The sequence below is a fragment of the Triticum urartu genome, chromosome 5 (assembly GCF_003073215.2).
Source record: "Triticum urartu cultivar G1812 chromosome 5, Tu2.1, whole genome shotgun sequence".
Taxonomy (NCBI): Eukaryota; Viridiplantae; Streptophyta; class Magnoliopsida; order Poales; family Poaceae; genus Triticum; species Triticum urartu.
This window is the reverse complement of record NC_053026.1, coordinates 523,479,604-523,491,803: the sequence shown is the minus strand read 5'-3', so window position 1 is coordinate 523,491,803 and position 12,200 is coordinate 523,479,604. Positions and strand designations below refer to the sequence as shown.

At 45.1% G+C, this 12,200-nt stretch overlaps 1 long non-coding RNA gene across 2 annotated transcripts; it reads left to right on the top strand.

Moving 5' to 3' along the window:
- Window positions 1-2,113: 2,113 nt before the first annotated feature.
- LOC125556557 lies at window positions 2,114-5,040 on the top strand. 2 transcript variants are annotated; one of them, XR_007305132.1, is made up of 3 exons: window positions 2,114-2,658; window positions 3,063-3,170; window positions 4,245-5,040. It is a non-coding gene; the product is annotated as an uncharacterized LOC125556557 (long non-coding RNA). The 2 variants fall into 2 exon arrangements; XR_007305131.1 differs by having other exon boundaries at window positions 3,057-3,170; window positions 4,245-5,039.
- Window positions 5,041-12,200: the final 7,160 nt, after the last annotated feature.

Here is a 12,200-nt window from a genome sequence, read left to right as displayed (position 1 = left end):
TGATGGAATCTCTGTCCCGAATAAAAATGCAAAACGCAACATGTATTGTGTAAAGCTGAATAAGTCACTATATGGCTTAAGGCAGTCGGGACGGATGTGGTACAACCGACTCAATGAGTTCCTTCTTCGGAAAGGTTACTCCAATAGTGTTTATTGTCCATGTGTTTTCATCAAGAAGTCCTCTACAGGATTTTGCATCATTTCTGTGTATGTTGATGATGTCAACATCATCGGCAGCACACCAGACATTGATGAAGCACGCAATCATCTAAAGATGGAATTTGAGATGAAGGATTTGGGTAAAACCAAATTTTTCTTAGGTATTCAACTTGAGCATCTTCCCTCAGGAATCATGGTACACCAATCTGCCTATATCCAGAAAATATTGGAGAAATTCAATATGGAAAAATCCTATCCATCTAAAACTCCCATGGTGGTTCGATCTCTAGACGTAGAGAAAGATCCGTTCAGACCAAAGGATGATGGAGAAGAGGTGTTGGGACCTGAAGTTCCATACCTTAGTGCTGTTGGAGCGCTTATGTATCTTGCAAATTGCACAAGACCTGATATTGCATTTGTAGTGAATCTACTTGCTAGACATAGCGCAGCTCCCACCAAACGTCATTGGTCTGGAGTGAAGAATATCTTTCGATATCTCCAAGGCACAAAGGATCTTGGCCTATTTTTCCAGTTCCTGAAAAATCAGGACTCTGATGTGATTGGATATGCAGATGCCGGCTATTTGTCTGATCCCCATAATGCCAGATCTCAGACCGGTTTCGTGTTCCTACATGGTGGCACTGCTATATTATGGAAGTCTTCGAAACAGACTCTGGTGGCAACATCTACCAATCATTCTGAAATAATTTCATTATTTGAAGCAACATGCGAATGTGTATGGCTTCGCAGAATGGTAAACCACATACAACAGTCATGTGGAATGGGTTCGATAAAATCACCTACCATTATCTATGAAGATAATGCGGCCTGTGTTGCGCAGATGCAAACAAGATACATCAAGAGTAATATCACCAAGCATATTTCTCCTAAATGGTTTTTCCCTCATAATCTTCAGAAAAGCGGGGAAATAAGCATTCTGCAAGTTAAATCATGCGACAACCTTGCTGATTTATTTACCAAGTCTCTACCAAATTCTACATTCCAGAAATGTGTTCATGGAATTGGTATGCGAAGACTTAGGGACTTGCAGGTGTCAGGAGGAGTCTCTTCTTGAGATATCCTCATTTTAATGACATCACATTATGCTATCTTTCTTTGTGAGTATATATTTCATGATCTTATCAAAGATTTTATGAAGAACTTTTGAAGGAGAAAATTTTGAGATGATAGAGCTTCCCGGACAATCGTGAAGATGATCTACATGGTCAGGCGTAGATTAGGGGGAGTGTTAAAAATAATTCTGTAATTAGGGGAAAATCTACCCTTGCCCAAACCATCGTTGCGGTTTGTCCCGCAACCGACGCCTCCCTTCAATCTCCTGGAACCGACGCCTCCTCGAGGGATCGTCGTGTCTCTCCAGGTCGTATAAAAGGGGGCCTCTAACCATCAATCAAGAATTCGATCATTCTGATTCAAAACACAATAATCTATTTTGACCGCGCCCAGGGAACTTGCCGAAGAAGGGTGGGTCATGGTACAGTTGCGCTGGTGGTTGGTTGATCGCTATTTTTTCCTACTACTAGCAAACGGGCACGTGCAACGCACGTCTTAGACGTTTATCAAGTGAATTCATATGGTATACTACTAAAATAAATTTTATAAAAAATCAAATGGGTACAAAATGTTGCCATGCCACTCAAATTGTATTTTAAAAAGTGTAATGATACACAGCAAAAAATACATGTGTAGGTGTGAAGTACTTTATAAAATTTAACATCCATAAACCACAAGATGACCTGCATAATTGCAAAAATAAAATAAAAATAACTATTAATTTTTATATATTTTAAAAATAATAATCAAATGGTCATGACTAAAAAAATCCTTGTGAAATCCTTGTGATGTAATAACTCCTCATGATAACAAAAATCAGACCCGGACACGCCCGTTTATAAAAGAAGGTTCACAACGCTGCCCACAAGCTCCACCGCCCCCGCTAGGCATATCTGTCCGCCGTTCCCCATTCTCAACATGCACACTCGCTCCACCGCCCCCGTTACACCTATCCACCTCGTCAGGCCGGCCCTCGCTAAGCTCAGCTGCGCCCGCACCGCGCCGCGCCCAGCTGCGCCTGCCGCCCGTGCCACGCCCAGCTGCGTCTGCCGCCGGCGCCAAATCTCTGCTAGCGGGAGCGGAAGGATAGGAAGGAGAGAAGCCGCATGCACTGACTTCCTTCCCCATCGCCGGCGCTAGGTTTAGATGGCCCCTTCTCGTCGAATCCGGCCGCGCCGTAGTCAGGCGCTCGAGCTCTATCGGGCGACCCAGCGCAAGGCGGCGTCTGAGGCGGATGCGGAGGTGTCGGATTCGTCTCTACCGGATCGGCGGCTGCGGCACCAGTTGCAGCGGATCGGGCGCTTCTCTTTCACCGGCGAGCTGCCCGTCGGCCGCGTAAGGGGAGGAGTCGAAGGAGCTGGTGTCGCGCTCATCCTCGCGTTGGCCCGATGTGAGAACTCCCGCTCCGCGCGCCGCCCGCAGTTGGTAAGCCCACGCGTTACCCTCCACAGCGCCGGGCACTGACTCAGTTGGTGTTTTGAGCTGATTGTTGTGTGAGCTATGATTTAGATAGTGTACGCATATAAAATCGAAAATCTGCATGCTGAGGTTGGTTTGACAGATGATTATACCGGCTAGTCCATTCAGTTTTGGCATCAATTCAGCTTGAAAACATGAATGTACATGAGACTTTGCAAACCGGACAGACTTTGCAAACAAGGCATAGCCAACTAAATCTCATTTTGGTCATGTATTTATGTATGTCTAGCAGCACACATGACAAGTGTAACAACAACAGAACATCCTCTGCACACAAGCCTCGTCACCCTCACAAGAAATATTCAGCATAATGCAGAATCTAATAAGTTTTTCTCTTTTATAAGCGAAAGAACATTGAAGGGATGCTCGTGGAAGATCAGGTCAAGAAGGTGCGAGAAGAACGTTGATGGATGCTCACGGAAGATGAGGTCAAGAAGGTGGATACGCCCATGATGCATGTATGAATTGTACTTGCACAAACATACTCTGACAAGTATCTCATGTCAAGCTTTAGTTTTGTTATAAGATTTGGTTGCCCGTATGAATTTTCTTTCTGATATAGTCGTGCCACTAATTTACTAAGAGTAGTCTTTGTGCCACTGAAATCTACAACTGCACTAATCTCTATCAGGAATGAAATTGGACTCCACAATTTCAGTGATGTTTATTTGCACCTAACAAGAGATAAACATGCACATAGCAATTAAAGTGATTTTGGTCCCGCCATCTTATATTTAAGCAGACTGCTAATTTGTGATGGTTTGCTACTGTAGGTTAACATGATGGATGAGTAGTCTGCTCGTGACGAAGACCCTTAACTATGATGGCATTTAGTCTCATTTGTTACATGCATATGCATACTCTATTCGTAATTGCGGGGACATTTCCTTTCTAATGCGATTAATGGGTACATACAATAAACACATAAGCGTTGAGTTAGGTGGTATACCCATTTGTCTGCAGTGTGCTCTTAATACGCTCTTGCCTTGGCCATGTTGAAATGTCTAGGTCCTTGCACTTATCTGATTTTAGTTTGATGTGAACCGATGCAAATTTGAATACACTTACCAGTCCTTCCAGCTATCATGGATTAGTTGATGGTTGGCTTGTTTTGATTAGAACTTCCACCCACGCATGCAGACTGTCTTTTGTAACCATGGCGCCCTCAGTTGAGCGAGCTGTTATTTCGAATTAATTACAAGAAACTGAATCCATGATGCGATGCTAGAGTAATATGACAGTACTGTTTTATTACTTCACTAAAATATGCACTTAAAAACCCAAAATTTACTTTACTGAAATATGCACTTGAAAACCCAGAATCTGCTCATTCTAGTCAGAACATTGATTTGGATAGAGGAATGAAGCGCACCATGTAAACATTACTCCAGAATCTGCTCATTCTAGTCAGAACATTGATTTGGATAGAGGCATGAAGCGCACCATGTAAACATTACTTTCCATTCTAAGTAAAAGAAGAATAAGAGATGTGTAGACTGTAGTATGTATTAAAATCTTGCCTTATGTTTCAGAGGATGGTGTAAGAGGTGCAGGGAGCCGACGGCCTGTCCGCAGTGAGGAGGTGATGGAGGAACAACCACCCACTTGAGGGTGGGTACATGGTAGCCAGGGCGCTGACTGGGAAGGCGACGCTGCTGCCGGGCGGCGAGGTCGTCGTCCACCAAGGCGATGATGCTTCCGTGTGGCGAGGGGATCAACCACAGTGAGGAGGTTAACATGATGGATGAGTAGTCTGCTCGTGATGAAGACCCTTAACTATGATGTCATCTAGTCTCATTTGCTACGGGGCAGCGAGGGCGCCGACCAGGATGGCAACGCTGCTGCTGGGCGGGGAGGTCATCGTCCATCAAGGAGACGATGCTTCAGTGTGGCGAGGGGATCAACCTCAGTGAGGAGGTGATGGAGGAACAACCACACACTTGATGGGTGGGTACAGGGCGGTGAGGGCGCCGACCAGGAAGGCGACGCTGCTGCCAGGCGGCGAGGTCCTCGTCCACCAAGGCGACGACGCTTCCGTGCGGCGAGGGGATCAATCTGGGGATCTGTTTCTATTTTTATGGGATATATACGTATCTTTTTTTGTGTGGCCTATGTGATGCGTGATTGTAGGGGGTTTGGTCGAGCGCGTGTTGGGTCTCTATTTTCCTCCGCGGTGGAGTATGTCAGCCAATTTAAATCGGTAAGTGCACACCAGAAACATATCAGGTTACAAGGCTACCTGTTGGGTTGTGATTAGTGAGCCTGATCATGTGGTGGTATTGGGTCTGTGCAGGGCCGGTCCTGAGATTTTGGGGGCCCGGGGTGAAACCAAAATTTGGGGCCCTTAGTATAGACAATATAGTGATAATTATGAATATATGAAATGTTACCAATAATCATTTAAATTCATCAAAAACAATATACATATGAAATAATTGTACATGTTACCGTTTAAAAAATAACATTCTTTGATGCAAAGTCACTTAAAAAATAATTGTACATGTCAATCTTATCTGATAATTTCTGCTCAATGCATCTTGTTGTCAAACCATTTAAACTCTCCTAAGTCATCATTGATTTCAAATAGCTATTCAATGCTCTTAACTCTGAAAAACTTATTTCAACTAATGCGACAGTTACATGCACTGCAAATAAGATGATAATTAATTGAGGCATTGGGATAAAAATCGACTTCCTTGACATACGCGAAAATCCTCATAGAAGACATTACCTCCCCCCCCCCCCTCCCTCCCTCTTAACTCTGAAAAACTTATTTCAACTAATGCGACAGTTACATGCACTGCAAATAAGATGATAATTAAATTGAGGCATTGGGATAAAAATCGACTTCCTTGACATACGCGAAAATCCTCATAGAAGACATTACCTCCCCCCCCCCCCCCCCCCCCCCCCCCCCCAAAAAAAATGTGAACCTATTGAAGTAACTGTACTCTCAGAACCACTTATGTTAACATTTCCCTCTTGATCAAATATGGAATTCCCATCAATTTGTTCATCTTCTCCATAACAACAATCGGCAATTTATCATTTGGGTTCAGCGATCCACCAGTATTTCTCTTGAATTTTTGTATCAAGAACGCTTCTGTCATTGCATCATCCACCTATTATATCATTTTTAATTGTGCTGGAAAAATAAACAAATGATGACATCAAAGGTTGATCGGTGCGAGCTATGCCCCATGTATGTGATGGATAAATTACTTGATGAGTACTAAACGTATATGGAGTAGGGATCAGAGAACACTAATATAATATACCTTGGATGATCGGATCGGCTTTGGTGCTAGGGTGTTGAGCGATGACCCAATGACGCGATATGGACTCGTCTGAAATTAGGCCGGCGAATCTGCCATGTGTGTGTGCATGTCCAGTGCCTGAAGGCAGAGAGCAAAGCGGCGGCGCGTACTAATATTAGCAGAATAACCCAATGACGCGATATATATACAGACGGTCTATTCTGCTAATAGTAGCAAAATAACTATTCTGCACACCACTTCGGCACTGCACGCTCAACAGAAGCGCACTGCATCATTTTGACGACTAGCACTGCAATAGAGACTAGTGAACTTCTCGTCGGAAAAAATTGCACGCGTTACTTTTTTGGTACTGTTTTCGTTCTAATTTTTTAACAGTTTATCGGAATGAGGCATGTAATATACCATTGAAAAGCTATGGATTAGGCGCAACTTCGACATGTTGAACACTTTTCGAGATTCCACACGGTTTAAGAGCAGTTTTGAAAATAGTGCGGCGAATGACGAGTGGCAGCGAGCGTTTTTTCATCTTTTTTTTTCTAAACTGCTTGTTGGAATGAAGCAAATGATACGCCGTTGGATAGATATCGTCGAGGCGCATCTTTTTCATATATAAATCTTTTTCTAATTCATTACGGTTTAAGAGCAGTTTCAAATTTACTAAATCGCGGAACTCTGTTTTTCATATTTTTTGAAATTTTCGGTACTGTTTTTGCTCCAGTTTTCTAACCGTTTGTCGAAACGAGACATATGATACGCCGTTGGAAAGCTACGGACAAGGCGCAACTTTCACATGTTGAAATGGTTTTGAGATTCCTTACGGATTTTAGTTAATTTTGAAAATCGTGCGGCTGACTTCGAGAGGCAGCGGCTGTTTTTTCACGAAATTTTTACGAACGGCTGGTTAGAATAATTCAAATCATACGCTGTTGAAAAGATATCGACGAGACGCAACTTTTTCATGTAGAACACTCTCTCTAATTCTTTACGGTTTAAGAGGAATTTCGAATTACCGAAATGCGGACATTCTGTTTTTCGCGACACCCAAATCGACGTGCGTACTTTATCCGACTGAAAACCGTACTGCAACCGACGAAAAGCCGCACTGCATGAGATGGGTAAGAGAACTGCATGGTTTCTGTTTTATGGGACATCAATTTTTGAAGACGAGGAAGAAACCGCACTGCCTTTAGAGTGAAAACCGCACTGCATTAGATGGACTAGCGGACTGCATGATTTCTATTTTGTGGGACGTAAATTTTTGAAGACAAGGAAGAAAGCTGCACTGCTTTTAAACTGAAAATCGCACTGCATCAAACGGGCAAGCGAACTTCATGATTTCTTTTATTAAGACGTAAATTTTCTCAGGCATGCAAGTGGACCGCACTTCACGTTGGGCGTAAGTAAAACGCAAAAGTATGGAGAAGTGAACCTCATTACTTTTTTTATCGTTTCGGTAACATTTTTTCTCTACTCCACATTGGGCGTAAGTGAATCGCATGAGTTTTTTGTTGTCTTTTTCTTTCTAATTTTTTATGAATAAGAGTGTACTGCAGAGAAGAGGTTAAGTGAACCACATCAAGCGAAAAATGAACCTAGACACAAGTCTAAGTGCATCGCATGATTTTTCTTGTCTTTTTCTAGCATGATTTTTCTTGTCCTTTTCTAACTTGATTCATAGGGTTAAGTGGACCCTATTAGTGTGCTGCATCAGACGGGAAAACGCACTGCAATGTCATGATAGAGGACTGCGCGCGATTCTTTTTGTTATTTTTCAAAACGAAAAGGAACGCATAGTACAGTTGAGCAAACCTCAAGAAAACAAAAAGGCATGAAGTGAACCTCTCACGCAATAGAAACTGAACCTCTGTGGACAAAAGTGAATCTCTCGACACAGTTATTTTGTATGTCCAATGTATATCGAGGGGAACTGAAACTTGGATACAACAGCAGTGCACTTCATTTTTATGCTATTTTTGCATTTGTATAGGAACATAGGCCTCTGGCGGGTACCATGCAAAACACACACATACACACAAGACCATCATGAGCACACTGTACTACTGTGGCGATGGCATCGACAGCAACCAAAACAAACTGAAGGCCGTCGCCGGTGAACTGCATGTTGGGGAAGGAGAGAGCTGCGAGGAGGTGCTTTGGTGAACCTCCGGTGATGTGTGCAAGCAGCAGTGAAAACATCAGCGATTTGGGTACTGGAGCAACGATCCAACCGACCTGCAATGAAGAGCAACCTGCACTGCTTGCCGTCAACGAAGAACAAGGAAGGGGACTGCCGGAGTCCAGGGAGGGGGATCCCGCATGGGTGAGCGCCATGGGACGCGTCCACGCTGGGAGGTGCGGGGTTGCGTGGCTGGAAGAGGGAGCCGAGCTTGACGGATCCAGGGGTTCTTCGCTCCACCACAGACGAGAGGAAGCAGAGGTGAGGAGCGCGGCAGCGGGTCGTGTCGCGGAGGCAAAGTGGCGGGTCGGGGATGCGGTGGCGGGACCTCCTGAGTGTCGATGTTGCTGGCGAAGGCCGGATCCGGTGAGGAAGACAGGGGAACCAGAGCATGGCCACGCGGGGGCTCCCCTGTTGCCCGATCCAGAGCAGCTCGACGGCGACGGCTGAGGCACCGCGCGGTGGTTCCTCGCCGGATCTGGGGTCGGGACAGGGGATGGAGGAGCTGCGGGGGACACACGGAGCATGATCACGCGCGGCACCTCTTGCGCCAGGAGGAAGAAGACAGGGGCGCTCCGGCGTTGGGAGGAAGGAGGCCAGGGGCCTAGAGGCAATAGAATGGGTGCCGCAGCCCGCGGGATCAGGGGGTGTGAATCGTGTGGTGGCCGGTGGAGGTTGGGAGTAGGGAGGGAGGCTAGGAGAGGAAGCGACCGTAGGAGGGAGAGAAGGCGGCCGGCTAGCTGGGGAGGGCAGGTTGGGCGGCGCCGACCAGCTCCTGATCCAGATCGGGAGAGGAGAGAGCAAGGAGGGTAGGTGGGGGGAAGAAGGTGGTTAACCGGGATGGGGTTCGTGCGTGGTAGAAGGTGGGGTGGGTTTATAGCAACTACAATTTTTCAGGGGGTTTCTGTGCGGTCCGGTTATCATTGACCAGCTGTGCTCAAGTGTTATCAGAATAAGCTAGATGTTATTAGAATAAGACTCTTAAGAGGTGTTATCATAATAGACCCACCATATATATATATATATACAATTTCTCCTATATGTTGCCTTGGTACCTTCCGAACACGATAATAAGTGGTTCATGGGGGCGGTAGCGGGTAATAGTATTCTCCTTTCGGATCTGTGACCTGGTAGAGCAAAAATCCCGCTATTTCCTCTTGAAGTGCTAGCATGCGCTCCGTTGTTAGGAGCTTCTCCCGCACCTCTTTGAACTGTTAAAAAAGAGATCAATATGCATGTGTATTAGTTGTGTGACTAGATATCGATAATGATGTAAATATTGTGAATAGTGTTTTGGCAAACGTACCCATTCCTGTCTTTGAGATTTGCTCCTTTCGGACGTCATCATGCGAATATTCTCGCAAACATAGTATGCACACAGATTATGTTGGGGAACATTGCAGAAAACAAAAAAATTTCCTACGGTTTCACCAAGATCCATCTATGAGTTCATCTAGCAACGAGTGATCGGATGCATCTACATACCTTTGTAGATCGCGAGCGTAAGCGTTCAAAGAACGGGGATGAGGTAGTCGTACACGACGTGATCCAAATCACCGGAGATCCTAGCGCCGAACGGACGGCACCTCCGCGTTCAACACATGTACGGTCAGCGTAACGTCTTCTTCTTCTTGATCCAGCAAGGGGGAAGGAGAGGTTGAGGAATATGGCTCCAGCAGCACCACGACGGCGTGGTGGTGGTGGAGCTGCAGTACTCCGGCAGGGCTTCGCCGAGCTCTATGGAGGAGGAGGAGGTGTTGGAGAGGGAGAGGGAGGCGCCAAGGCAAAGGTATGAAGTCCTCCATCTCCCCCACTATATATAGGAGTGCCTAGGGGGGGGGGCGCCGGCCCTAGGAGATCCAATCTCCTAGGGGGGCGGCGGCCAAGGGAGGATTCCCTCCCCCCCAAGGCACCTAGGGGGTGCCTTCCCCTTGTGGGACTCTTCCCCTTTGAAACCCTAGGCGCATGGGCCTCTTGGGGCTGGTGCCCTTGGCCCATATAGGCCAAGGCGCACCCCCTACAGCCCATGTGGCCCCCGGGGGCAGGTGGCCCCACCCGGTGGACCCCCGGGATCCTTCCGGTGGTCCCGGTACAATACCGATAACCCCGAAACTTGTCCCGATGGCCGAAACAGCACTTCCTATATATAATTCTTTACCTCCGGACCATTCCGGAACTCGTCGTGACGTCCGGGATCTCATCCGGGACTCCAAACAACATTCGGGTTACTGCATACACATATCCCTACAACCCTAGCGTCACCGAACCTTAAGTGTGTAGACCCTATGGGTTCGGGAGACAAGCAGACATGACCGAGATGACTCTTCGGTCAATAACCAAGAGCGGGATCTGGATACCCATGTTGGCTCCCACATGCTCCATGATGATCTCATCGGATGAACCACGATGTCGAGGATTCAAGCAACCCCGTATACAATTCCCTTTGTCAATCGGTATGTTACTTGCCCGAGATTCGATCGTCGGTATCCCAATACCTCGTTCAATCTCGTTACCGGCAAGTCACTTTACTCGTACCGTAATGCATGATCCCGTGACCAGACACTTGGTCACTTTGAGCTCATAATGATGATGCATCACCGAGTGGGCCCAGTGATACCTCTCCATCATACGGAGTGACAAATCCCAGTCTTGATCCGTGTCAACCCAACAGACACTTTCGGAGATACCCATAGTCTACCTTTATAGTCACCCAGTTACGTTGTGACGTTTGGTATACCCAAAGCACTCCTACGGTATCCGGGAGTTACACGATCTCATGGTCTAAGGAAAGGATACTTGACATTGGAAAACTCTAGCAAACGAACTATACGATCTTGTGCTATGTTTAGGATTGGGTCTTGTCCATCACATCATTCTCCTAATGATGTGATCTCGTTATCAATGACATCCAATGTCCATAGTCAGGAAACCATGACTGTCTGTTGATCAACGAGCTAGTCAACTAGAGGCTTACTAGGGACATGTTGGTGTCTGTTATTCACACATGTATTACGATTTCCGGATAACACAATTATAGCATGAATAAAGACAATTATCATGAACAAGGAAATATAATAATAATGCTTTTATTATTGCCTCTAGGGCATATTTCCAACAGATTATTCCCCGGAGCCTGCCTCAGGGCCTTTACAAGAATGGAATTTAATCAGATAATAATTAATCAAACATGATAATTAATTAATGGTATTGAAACAAGAATTAAAGAGATGGTAAGCTAGCTAGTAATACTTAATTACTTACCTTGGGTCGATACCGATACAACTTTTGTTGCCATTTGCCTGGAGTCACCTTGATGAACTTTGCCCAAGCCCTGCCCGCCAACAAAGAAAATGAATAAATGGGTTATTAAATAGTTGATATCAGGAAATAATGAACTAATTAAATAGGCCGAGATATAGTTAATAATTATTGAAATTACCTGCCGACTATCCCCTTCACGATGGCGAAGTCACTTTCTGCCTTAAGTAGTGAGTCTAGTACTTTAATTGTTCCTTTATCAACTTTAATGATTAAAAAGATCCAGTGAAAACTGCATGCGCACATGTTTGCATGTCTTAATTAAACGGGCATGTGCACAACACTAATCAACTAGCCTAAACCATATACACTTAATTATTAACATGTAGCTAGCTAGTAAGCAAAAACAGAATTTGTAGTACAAGACAGTGTGACTCACAGGAAGTTGTAAGAAAGTAGTATATCTTCATTGCTATTGAGGCGCTTGAAGAACTCTAGCATGCTTTCCTCTAAACTTGCTCGACAACTTGGAATATTGCATGTATACTCATTAACGGTATTAGGGTCAATGAACCCAATGCAATAGCGTCCAGATTTTTTCATTTCATACATCTTCATCCCGCATAATACCACAGAAAAGAATATAGTAAGGATAATTACAGGTAATGATTGATCAAAATGATCACTACAACTAGCTTGAGACTTAAATTACAGAAAGAAATCACTTACAGACAATAGCAACTGACGAGAGATTTGTCGAGTGCGTCTTGATTGTA